The following is a 12,785-nucleotide window of genomic DNA, read 5'->3' on the forward strand; positions in this document are numbered from 1 at the left end:
ATTAACAATACTACACTTTTCAAATCTTAGTTTGGAGCAGTGAAACTGTCCAAAGAAATGTATTTACCTGCAGGGTGTCCTATAAGTTTGGGCTTCCTGCTAATTCGTTGGAAAGCTACTGCAAAGTCAAGTGTTGAAAAGTGACAAACGTTAATTTTAAAATTATGGGCACAAAGCAGGGGCGGATCCAGGACGGACTTCTGGGGGGGGGGCGGTCGGCGGTAATACTGCTACTTTTAAGAGCTCCAAACTTGTTATGGATGGGTTTATTTATATATAAAATAAGAAAGTTTCCTCTTGTGGGGGGGGGGCGATCGCCCCCCTCTGGATCCGCCCCTGGCACAAAGGAGGTTAACCATATATTAAACTATTTTCGTTTCCATACAGAGTAAATCAATATGTGATATATTACTGTAAGAATTTATCATATGGTTTGCAGTTAGTTAGTTGCAGCACCTCAATAATAATGCAAAATGCACAGCCTTATACAATCCTATATTCAAACTCAAACAAGATTTACGTACAATCATTTATTAAGCTGTTATCATCCATTGCTTGTACGATATAAAGATTATTTTACCTCATTCTTTTCCTTAATAGTATCTTCTACTAAAGTGCAGTTGTTACCACAAGAGGCCTGAATAGAATTTTCCAGAAATAACTTCTCTGTACATTTTAATTAACAGGTATTTTTTTTAAATGTCGCAATAATTAAAAGTGTGGTGTCAGCCGGAAACGCATTCGCTTACAATATTATTCCTACTCAGTACTCGCCATTAAAAATGAAACACCAAGAAGGAGACTGGGTAGATGCGCCAAAGTTCCCAGGCCGATACCTAATAGTAAGTGCAGAATACTCTTAAACGTTCGCTGTATTCGCTGTGTGACAACGTGGTGACAGCGGAGGCGTTGTGCAGCCATCGACTAAACATATTTATTCTTCCCTGCTATAGACATTCTGCAAATTTGGACTTTCCTGGATGCATCCTTCTTAGTGCAACATTTTAAGGAAAGAGCAATTTAACAGTCTCATACATTGCTTAAAGAAAGAGCAATGATTCTCAGAATTACTCGGAAGATATATATACACAATAATTTAAAACGGTTATTTCAAACTTTGCAATTCAAAGCACGAAAAGAACTATAGATAAAGGAACACTGATTTTAGCCAAATAGTAATTAGTAAACTCAATCACACTCAGTACCATTAGTTGCTTGGTGTTATCCGTAAGTCAGAGATCACGGTATCTCATTTCGTGTAGATTTTTGCATTTGTTTAACGCTAAAAATGTATTTTATCGCTAATTGAACCCAGTACCATATATATACCAACAGGACGTACCTTAGTCACAAGGTGACATGAGTGAAACACTAAACTATTCGATTGACACCTGCGGCCTTCTCAACACTAGAGAAAGTTACAAAGTGATTAAGTAAATACGGAACATAGTTCATACAAAGTATAGCGATGTATGAAGTCTCCGTTTCATACGACTTGGATAAAGGATACATCTGAAATAGCAACAAAGAAATATATAATGATTTCTCTGGATAATTTGGATTAGTCCAGAATTCGAACACACACACGCTGGTAAGTCCAACATTTTTTTTTTTTTTTTTTTAACTTCGTTCTTCGGATTCCCAATAAAGTTGACTACTGAAAAGCTGAGTTATAGATTCTGTATTAAAACAACACCTTCGCTAGACATGTTCAGTATACACATTGTCTTACATACAGAACAATACATTAGTTATTAATGCATGTCTGAAATAATAGTGCTTCGTATAGAATTTTACTTCATCCAATCGCAATAGCACAAAGATAAAAAATATTGCTAGGGATAATGTTCTTATTACAGAGAAAAATAATTAAAATGACAACATTAACAATCATTTTCTTTAAACAGAGATAATATTTTATTATAATTTATGGAAGAAAGAAATAATTTGTAGTACAGTATCTTTATTAGGGTTATATATTCGTACAAAATAATGTAAGTACAACTGAGTCTGTCTTCAGAAAGGGCGTACTTTTAGCCACAACCTACACTGCTTCTTTTGACTGTCTTTCAAGCAGAATTCTGGTTTGATGCACGAAATACCTGCAACAAAAATCAGAAAATATTTAAAATGTTATATTCAGTGTGCTTAATTTGGTTGTACTTAACAATACAAAGTATCGTAACATTTTTGAGATTAAATGGATAAAATATGTTCGGTCAGGTATGGACTTTTGGGTTGCACGTAGAAAAACTATGAAGTGTTTATTGATGCTGAACAACAACTCAAAATGTATTACCATTCAAAAGTAAGTGGGTACCTCAATGGTGTTCGGGCTACCATGGGGTGCCTAATGTCTGTATTTTTTAGATATATGAAAATATATGTCTCTAAAATGTAAGGAACTGACATCTGTTTACCGAAAACCTCAACTCGGTAAGCCTTATGGATATCGAGATATGGGAAAATAAAGAGCGACACTACAGAACTGTGGAGTTTGCGTACTAGATGGTGCAGTTTCGGAAACGTAATTACGAGGGCTTACAACAACCTCAAAAGTAGTTTCAATTAAATACACTACACACACGCCCTGATGGGGGTTTTCGGGTACCATGATATTCCCAGAACTCTCATTTCTAAATATTCTAAAATATGTCTTAATAACGTTTTAAAGAACGTAGAGGTGTGTGTTTACCGAAACCGCAAGTCGGTACGCCTAACAGTTACCGAAATATGGTGAAATAAAAAGCGACACCATAGGTACGTGGAGCTTGCATATTAGACAGTACAATTTAGAAAATTAATTAAAATATGACTATCAAGATATTGTCAAATAAAGGGAGGATCCATATAGTTATGGGGTTTTCGTGTTAGGTGGTAAAATTTCCGAAACCGGTCATGTAAAGTTAATAAGCATCAGTAGCAATTTCATCTTAAAATAATTAGGTATTTCCATGGAGTTTAAGAACATCATGGGGTCTACCAAGATTAAATTTTAAAAGTTTTGTAAAATATATTTTGACATTTGTAAAGAGTATTAGAAATATGTATTTACCTAAAAGTTCCAGCTAGTACATCTAGCAGCTAGAGAGACACCATACAATAAAAGCGTATTAGATCTTGAAATTTCAGAAAACAATTATTGATCCTAACAAAAGTTAAATAAGATGGTACTTATATGGGTTAAGTGAGAACCTCAGACTCGTCAGTACAATTTCGATCGAAAGATTAATTCAGCTCTAAATTTTCTTTGGACAATTCCAAGCGTTCATCGGGCTCTGAAATAAAGTGAACATTTTTTGTCAATATCTAATATAGCAAGCGAGATATAAGGAATTATGTATTTTATGACGTCGTAAAAATAGAGACCCACATGGATTTGTACTTTTGAGTATTTGCTGTAAGAAGAAGAAATTTCAGAAAACAACCGTATATACCTTAATAGACAATTAAATGGGCGGGGGCACAGTGGCTTAGTGGTAGAGTGCTTACCTCTGGTGTATTGGGTTCTTGGTTCGATCCACGGCCAAGTCAGTTTGTAGTGGACATCGTATTCGTGGGTTTTCTCGGGGTACTCTCCTCCCACCTTTGCATTCCATCAATTCTGTCAACAACATTCACTTGCTTTAATCATAATCTCCCTGAGACTAAAATGCATAATCGTGGGTCGCTACACTGAAATATTTCCTTTTATTTAATTTTAAAATTAAATAGGGAGTTAAGTATGATCGTATCTCTACTGGTTAAGTGAATACTCCAATAGTTTCTGCAAAAAAAAAGATTAGTTAAACACCCTACCACTAAGCTACTGTGTCCCCGCCCATTGAATTGTCTATTAAGGTATATACAGTAGTTTTCTGATTTTTTTTTCTTATAGGAAAGACCCAAAAGTACAAATATATAAAGATCTCTATTTTTACGCCATAAAATATATAATTCCTTTTATCTTGGTTACTATCTTAGATATTGACAGCGAATTTTCATTCTTTTGTACAGCTCGATGAACCATTGGAATTGCCTGAAGAAAACCTAGGACTGAACTAATCTTTCGATCGAAATTGTACTGAGGTACTGATTTAACCCATAGAAGTACCATCTTATTTAATTTTGTTGCGACCAATAATTGTTTCCGAAATTTCAAGCTTTTATTTCAGTGTTTCTCCAGATGTTAGATGTACTAGCTGGAAGTTTTGGGTAAATACATATTTCAAATACTGTTTACAAATGTCAGATTATATTTTCAAAAGCTTTTAAAATTTAATTTTGGTAGACTCCATGATGTTCTAACACCCCATGAAGATATCTAATTACTTTAAGATGAAATTGCTACTGGTGTTTATTAACTTTCCATGACCGATTTCGGAAATTTTAGCATCTAACACGAAAACCCCTTAACTGTGTTGGTCCTCCCTTTATTTGACAACATCTTGATAGCCGTTAGTCATATTTTAATTCAATTTCCGAATTGTAGCGTCAAGTATGCAAGCCCCACATACCTATAGTTTATTCCCCCCCCTAAAAAAATCAGTTCTTTACATTTTAGAGACATGTATTTCCATATATCTAAAATGCAGAAATTAGGTACCGCATTGGAACCCCATTGGAGTACTCACTTACTTTTGCATAGCAAGGTAAAAACGCCAGTGGTTCTCACTTTAAGTTTGAAAACATACTATTTTGTCTCTTCTCTGAGCATCGTGAATCTGTCGGAGCTGTACCATAGTTGGAAAGACTCACTGATCCTTCCTATAGTGACCATGTAGTCAGAATTCAAAAAGGAGTAGCCCTTGAAGGAAAAACAATATTTTAAAATCCTTGCACCAGTAGTCGTCACCTTAAAATCAAAATGTTCCAGTAGTAGTCAGGATTTTCTACCAGTGTTCATCACTCAAATAACTTGACAATTTATTCAAAAACGCACTGTGTATCAGTTTAGGGTTGAGAATACAATATAAAGTAGTAAGCTTAATAACTTTGCATCACTTTTAGCACTCAAGAAAGAAAATAAAAACGTTTTTACATACTTTTTAAAGCAATTTCAGAAAGAAAAATGTTAACTGAATTCAAAAGTTAACTGTATATCACTTCCACGTTAAGAGTACAATATTAAATACTATGTTTAATAACTATACGTCACTTTAAACTCTCGAGAATGAACATAAACAATTGTACATACATTTTAAAAACAATCTGAGAAACAAAATAAGTTAACTGAATTCAAAATTTAATTATACATCACCTTAAGCTTAAGAATACACTATAAAATGCTGAGATTAATAAAAAATGAAATCTTTAAGTTTAACGTCCCACGGTTATGCCGGTTAGGATAAGGAGACGGTGATAATGAGAAATGAGTGAAATGGTGGAATGAACAAAGTGGGAGGAAACGGGAGAACCCCGAGAAAACCCACGAGCAAGGTGTTTGTCCACCACAAAGTCCACACGGCGCGAGTTGGGATCGAACCAGGGACCCCAAGCACCGGAGGTGAACGCTCTACCACTGAGCCACCGCCCCCCCCTGAGATTAATAACAATGCATTACTGAAGAATGAAAACAAAAATGTTTTAGCTACCTATATTGTATTTACATGTTATTTCTCATTAACATTTTTTTTTTTTTGATAACTCATGATCAAGTCTAGGGATGCGCAAGAGAAAAGATTTGAGGTTGTCTCCTCTCGAAAAGGTGCCGCGAAAGTTGTCTCGTCTCGAAAACTGGATCCGTTTCTATTGGAAAAGCTCTATCTTGTCTCGAATTTCGTAACAAAAATTGTCTCGTCTTGTCTCGTGCGCATCCCTAATCAGGTCCATAGCCAAAAACTTCATTTCGGAGGGTGCTCGATAGGGCTTTGGGATATCCGAATTTAGATATAGATAATCGATGTCGACAAACTATCGAAACTTGTTCGAAATATCGAAAAATACAGCAATATCGAAATATAAACAATATCAAAAATCGAAAATATAGAAATATGAAAGAGATCAAAAATATGGATATATCGAACAAAAATGGATATATAATCTTGGAATACGATTTGGTGGAATAATGAGGGAGAAAAATAATCATTGATTAAATATTAAATTGAAAAGAAATAAGAGCCTGACGCTCAAATACTTATCTATCCGGCACCCATCTTGATCCCCATAAAATATCATGAAGTGCTTCATTGATTCTAAACCCAATAATAGTAATTTAACAATAAACACAATATATAATTTACTACGCACCTTGAAATGTAGAAATTAATGATTGTAATCCCCAGCTTTCCAATAGACCTTTGATTTCTCCAAATGAAGATTCGGATATCTTGTTTCTTCTCAAGCAATAATGGGTTACAATAATCAGTTGCAGTCCAAAGCCAAGTCACTAAGTTAAGCATAAAAATAAAAGAATTCATTAGTTAGATGCATACAAAATCCTACGCATGTAAATCCGAATCTACTTGTATTAAATTGTAAATTTAAACAAACTAAATTATACTACAGTTATAGTGACATCAAACATACATTAAATAAGGTATACAGGGTGTCTCAAAAGTCCCCTGACATAGGGTAACTCTGTTATTATCAGAGTTACAACAGAATGTAGGAGGGAAAAGCATATCCAATTATGATGTTTTCAATCTAAAGTGAAGGAATTTTTAAAATCGGATGACCCGTTTGCGCTGTACACTCTCTATGCGCCCAATGTGAAATGAAAATGCAACGTTGCCATTTACCTGGACCCACAACAGAAGTGAGTGAAGTTACTGTCTTTTACGCTAACATGTCGATGGCCAGCCCCCGTTTCAAACAGTAACTTCATTCACTTATGTCGTGGGTCCAGGTAAATGACAACGTTGCATTTTCATTTAAAATTGGGTGCATAAAGAGTATACAGCACATTCATCTTGTCCGATTTTTTAAAAAAGTGTTCACTTTAGATTGAAAACGTCATATTTCGAGATGTTTTTCCTCTTACATTTTGTCGTAACTCTGATAATAACAGAGTTACCCTATGTCAGGGAACGTTTGAGACATCCTGTATACATCATAAGAGGTTCCTTTCTTAATTCTACACGGATGTGGTTTCATTGAATGTGAGGTGGGTGATACACATTAGGCCTTTTGGGAGTACGTCACACGGACGACCGTAATTTTGTGTTCAAAATTTTTATGAACTGGTGGGATATGTGATACATATGGCCACGGGCTAGAATTTTCTCAGTATGTCAAATATGCAATCAGATTTCATGCAGCTTAATTTGGTGAAAAGCTATTGCCAATTGAACGTTACATTTACCTCTTTCTTGCAGATGTTGAACCATGCCGTTAGCACGTGAGGAATGGATCGAAATAATCAAACTGTGGGGCGGGAGGAGTATATGTGCAGTGGTTGCCGATTGCAGAGTCATCCACAATGTGACTCTGTGTCACATGTTTCAGTGTCACAGTAATTAACTAAATTTGAGAACACGGGCACATTCGTAAACATACATCGTAGCGGTTCAAACTCGCGGGACCTTGTTCCTTCCCCATTTTGAACCGGTACATGAAAATGCCATTTACTCCATGTTTGCCTGCGCCGATTTTGAAAATTCCTTCACTAATCGATTTCTCCCGTTGAGTACTACAAGAACCAGTTAAAATCTCGCGGGCACTTTATTCTTCCCCATTTTGAACCGGTACATGAAAGTGCGATTTTTTTTCATGCTTGCCTGCGCCGATTTTGAAAATTCCTTCACTAGTCGATTTCTCTCGACGAGTACTACAAGAATCAGTTAAAATCTCGCGGTCCTTTTTTCTTCCCATTTTGAACCGGTACCTGAAAATGCGATTTTCTTCATGTTTGCCTGTGCCGATTTTGAAAATTCTTTCAGTAATCTATTTCTGTCTTCGAGTACTACAAGAATCAGTTAAAATCTCGCGGGCCCTTTTTTCTTCCCATTTTGAACCGGTACCTGAAAATGCGATTTTCTTCATGTTTGCCTGTGCCGATTTTGAAAATTCTTTCAGTAATCTATTTCTGTCGTCGAGTACTACAAGAATCAGTTAAAATCTCGCGGGCCCTTTTTTCTTCCCCATTTTGAACCGGTACATGAAAGTGGGATTTTTTTTCATGCTTGCCTGCGCCGATTTTGAACATTCCTTCACTAATCGATTTCTCTCGTCGAGTACTACAAGAATCAGTTAAAATCTCGCGGTCCTTTTTTCTTCTCATTTTGAACCGGTACCTGAAAATGCGATTTTCTTCATGTTTGCCTGTGCCGATTTTGAAAATTCTTTCAGTAATCTATTTCTGTCGTCGAGTACTACAAGAATCAGTTAAAATCTCGCGGGCCCTTTTTTCTTCCCCAAGCCAATATTTTTTTGTATATTTTGAATGTATTCAAGTATGGAACAAAAGTATTATATAATTCCCTTAGTAGGCTTCTCAACTTAATATTTTTCAACTTAAATTTTATTTATTTTAATTATTTATTTTCTTGTGACTCAATATTTAATTGCAATCGTTCATTGGGGAGAAGGGTGGCCATTCTCAAATATATAAATATAGTATTCTTAAAATTTATGTGTTCTCGTACTATTAGTTTCTTCCACTAGACCTGGAAATTGAAAAATTAATACCTGGAAAACCTGCAAAATTCAGGGAAATTGAGTTCCATATTTATGTATGAACACTGCTATTTACAATTTTTTTTTTTCCGAATAGGGAGAACTGTACGAAAGGGTGGTTTGAGAATAGTATAACAGTAGGTTTCTGGGAGTGTTGTTCGAAATGAAATCTTTAAGTTTTACGTCCCACTATTATGCTGGCTAGGCTCAAGATGACGGGGTGTTGTTCGGTGGGGGTCAATGTTGCCAATTTTGGGTAAAGTCGCTAAATAAGGGGAATTCGACCTCAACGATAGCGCAGGGTGACCATAAAATTTTCAGTTAAAAACGGGACAGGTTCTTGCAACACTAGACTTTTAGATCTACCTTTGTTCTTATCAGTGCCTTGATATCAGAGTTCCCCCTCTCTCTCTTCGTTACAGAGCGGGTACTTATGAAAAAGGAAAGACACGTTGAAGTTTGTTTAACACACAACCAACTGCTAAAACCTCTGCTGCCTTTCGAGCAGTACTGCGAACTATAGAGTATTTTTAATATAGGGATTTTCAGTTCAATTTTTGCCGCTTTGTTATTATTAATACTTTTAAAAGGAGTAAAGGTACTGGGTTTGTTATTTACTTCTTTCATTTACATAAAACGGGACGAATACTACTTTTTCCATCTACTGACGGGACGGCCGCGACACGCCCCTAAAACGGGACTGTCCCGGTCAAAACGGGACGTATGGTCGCCCTACGATAACGACAAAAAAAAATTCCGATTGGAGACTTTTTTGGGTGATTTTTAAATAACGATTTACCTACTTACACATTTAGCGACTTTTTGCTGCAAACAAAATGTTCATCTGTAGAGAAGCATTATTAGTTCAAAACAGTTTTTACGTTCTTTTTTTCTGTTTGTTTGTTTTAATCAGCGCAAGTGATGAAGAGTTTGGAAATACAGCGTACTCACTACTCCACAATCCTGCATTGTTATGTTACCCTTGCCCTCTAACGAAGAATAACTACAAACTTGATGTCCTTTAGTTCGCAGAGTTTCCGTTGAGAGACACACGTAATACATCATTACCGATAGCAACAAGATTAGCTATAGATGCGTGAAAAAAGGCGAAGAAGGTGTTTGTTATATTTGTCCTCTGGGGTCTTTTAATTATTCTGCACTTTTTCTTTTACAAAAAATTGCTTAACGTAAGTACTGTAGTGTTAATTATTTCGGAACTATTTTGACCACAACATGAACAAAAGTACCCAAAACAACCTGAAATGATCCCTGAATTAAAGGATTGGTTGCGCCCTGTTTACAAAGATGTGAATAGAACCAGCGGCGCAAATCTGTCTTCAACATTGGGGGGGGGGGAGGGTAAGACCGTTACCATACTTTTTTTGGCGATGTCCAAAATACTTATGAAGTTGAAAAACAATGTTGTGGAGGATCAGAGTTGTCTTTAGCGTTAGGAGGCTGCAGATTTGAGGCTTATTCTGGGGGACATCTCACGTTCCTTTGTAGCAATCGGACAAAAATCATCAAATTTCTCCCAAAAAACACATTTCAAATCGGATTATTTGGGAGAAGTCCCCGTCAGTTCCAAGATTGGAGGGGACATGTATCCGTCATCCCCCCCCCCTCCGGGATTTGCGCCAGTGAGTAGAACATATCGTTTAGTTTACATCTACAACTTTTACAATGCTTATAGACAATGAATTTCTCGATTATTTCTTATAGCGACTTTTCACCCAAAATTGGAGTCGTCACCTCTCGTTTCGCAAACTTATTGCCAACATTTTAGAAACTGGTTGCGGGGAGAGCTACAATGGATGATTCAAGTTATTTCGTCGCTTCCGCTGTGAACCTAAGTACAAGATTCCAAAAGTCACATTTTTTTGGTTCCAAACAATATGTCTGCTGGGTGAAAGCATAGACTGGAATGTGTTGCCTTTCCTACCTTATCTTTAATCCCATAGTAGCTCCTTTCCCAAAGTTAAAAAAATGCAATTCTTCCTTTCTTAATAGTACTTATGACCCAAAGTATTACGTAAGCATTGTATGTTACTTATGTAGCTCACAGAGCCGCAGCTATGGGCAAGCAAGCAAAGCACGTGTCCCGGGCGCGTGGTTGGAGGGGCGCCTAAAAGAGAGGTTATATATTAGTACTTTTCCTGGCGGTATTTAATACTTTTCATCAGAGTGCGAAATCATGAAATCAAAGTGAGAGGAAAAAATGAAATGAAATCTTTGAGTTTTACGTCCCACGGTTATGCCGGTTAGGCTAAAGGAGACGGTGATTATGAGAAATGAATGAAATGGTGGAATGAAGTAAGTGGGAGGAAATGGGAGAACCCCGAGAAAACCCACGCATACGGTGTTTGTCCACCACAAGGTTCACTTGGCGGGGCTAGGATCGAATCCGTGACCCCAAGCACCAGAGGTGAACGCTCTACCACTGAGCCACCGCGGCCCTAAAAGTGAGAGGAGACTGGAGGAGTGAAGAGAGAGAGAGAGAGACAGAGAGAGAGAGAGAGAGAGAAGAAAACGCTCGCACTTTTACACTTCAAAGTAAATTAAGTCATTTATTTTTTCTGTCCCCCTCCTCCCCCTCCCATAAGTTCTACTGTCAAAGTAAATAGCTAAAAACACTCCCAGGCCAGAACCGCATCTACGTTGGAAATTTGATCGAGATCGGTCGGTCGGTGCAAGAGATTAAGAAAAAATGAAATGAAACCTTTGAGTTTTACGTCCCACAGTTATGCCAGTTAGGCTAAGGGAGACGCTGATGATGAGCAATGAATTAAATGGTGGAATGAAGTAAGTGGGAGGAAATGGGAGAACCCCGAGAAAACCCACGCACACGGTGTTTGTCCACCACAAGGTTCACTTGGCGGGGCTAGGATCGAATCCGGGACCCCAAGCACCAGAGGTGAACGCTCTACCACTGAGCCACCGCGGCCCCCGGCCGGGAATCGAACCCGGGTGTCCCACGCCAAAGGCGTGTTCATTAACCACTTAGCCACGAAAGAGCTCATCTGTGAGGCAGTGTAAACCCCCCAAAAAAGAAAGAAAATAAACGCACACTGGATGTTTGCGCAACTGAGGATCAAAACATTCTCAATGGAGTATGAGAAATAGTAAACGTCAATCAATGTGTGCTTTTGCTTATTCATTACTTCGTTAATACTTAATTCCTTCTAGAAATAGTGAAACAATACTATGAAGAAATACTAATTAAACTAATAACAATTACGTTGTATTTCTTACCATACCGTTTTTACCACCCATAGAATTTCAATCTAGCACTATACTGCATTATCACGCCGTAACGAAAGCTGAAATTCAAAGACATGGCACTCGTTAACTGTTGAAGCTGTGTTGTAGCTACCTGTATATCACGCGGCCTTCGTTGGTACTCCTCAACATAAATACGTCACAGCCCAAAGCCAGGAAACATCACAAACAGAAGACAGGGGCACAAGCAGTGCCTGACACTTCACGAACTCAAACCCACCAAGACTCAACTCAACATGACCTTCAATTACGTTCTAGAAACCAAACCAGTGCTAAGGCACAAACTCACCAACTTCCTATATGAAAACACAAGAAAAAAATCTAACGTTTTGGTTCCAAAGTGATGACATAACAATAATACTAAAAAGGTTTTAATTTTCAGTAACCCAAACATTAATTAACTAGGGAACATAACAAAGCAAAAATAAATAAATAAAAATAAATTAAATTAAAAAATAAAAACCTGACAAGTAAGCTCTCCCTGACTACTTTTTTTTTTAAATTTCAGTGAGGCTGTAAAATATGTCAATATCTTCGTTATATATATATATATATATATATATATATATATATATATATATATATATATATATATATATATATATATATATATATATCATTGTAAACAAGTTCTTTAAACAAAAGAAAGCTCTGAGAGCGCTTACCTCTGACGCGGTAGGTCCCTGGTTCGATTCCTGCTCCCGACAAATAGGCTTTTGGTGAACACTGTAGTTGTGGTTATTCTTAAGACTTTCCAGTTTCCTTACATTTTCTTGATTCCACCATTATCATGTATCTCATCGTCACCTTCTCTCTTACATTGATGTACAATCATGGGGCGTTAAACTAAAAGAAAAAAAAAATCTTGCAAATATCCTAGTAAAAATGAGTTTTCTAAACTACACTAGTAG

At 36.8% G+C, this 12,785-nt stretch overlaps 1 long non-coding RNA gene across 1 annotated transcript; it reads right to left on the reverse strand.

Annotated features, from left to right (window-relative positions):
- Positions 1-1,957: 1,957 nt before the first annotated feature.
- On the reverse strand, positions 1,958-12,181 carry LOC145670757 (uncharacterized). The gene is made up of 3 exons (XR_014128414.1): positions 11,969-12,181; positions 6,229-6,367; positions 1,958-2,102 (listed from the first exon to the last, which is right to left on the reverse strand). It is a non-coding gene; the product is annotated as an uncharacterized LOC145670757 (long non-coding RNA).
- Between the last annotated feature and the right edge of the window lie 604 nt (positions 12,182-12,785).

This window comes from Thermobia domestica, chromosome 14 (assembly GCF_964235325.1).
Source record: "Thermobia domestica chromosome 14, izTheDome1.hap1.1, whole genome shotgun sequence".
Lineage (NCBI taxonomy): Eukaryota > Metazoa > Arthropoda > Insecta > Zygentoma > Lepismatidae > Thermobia > Thermobia domestica.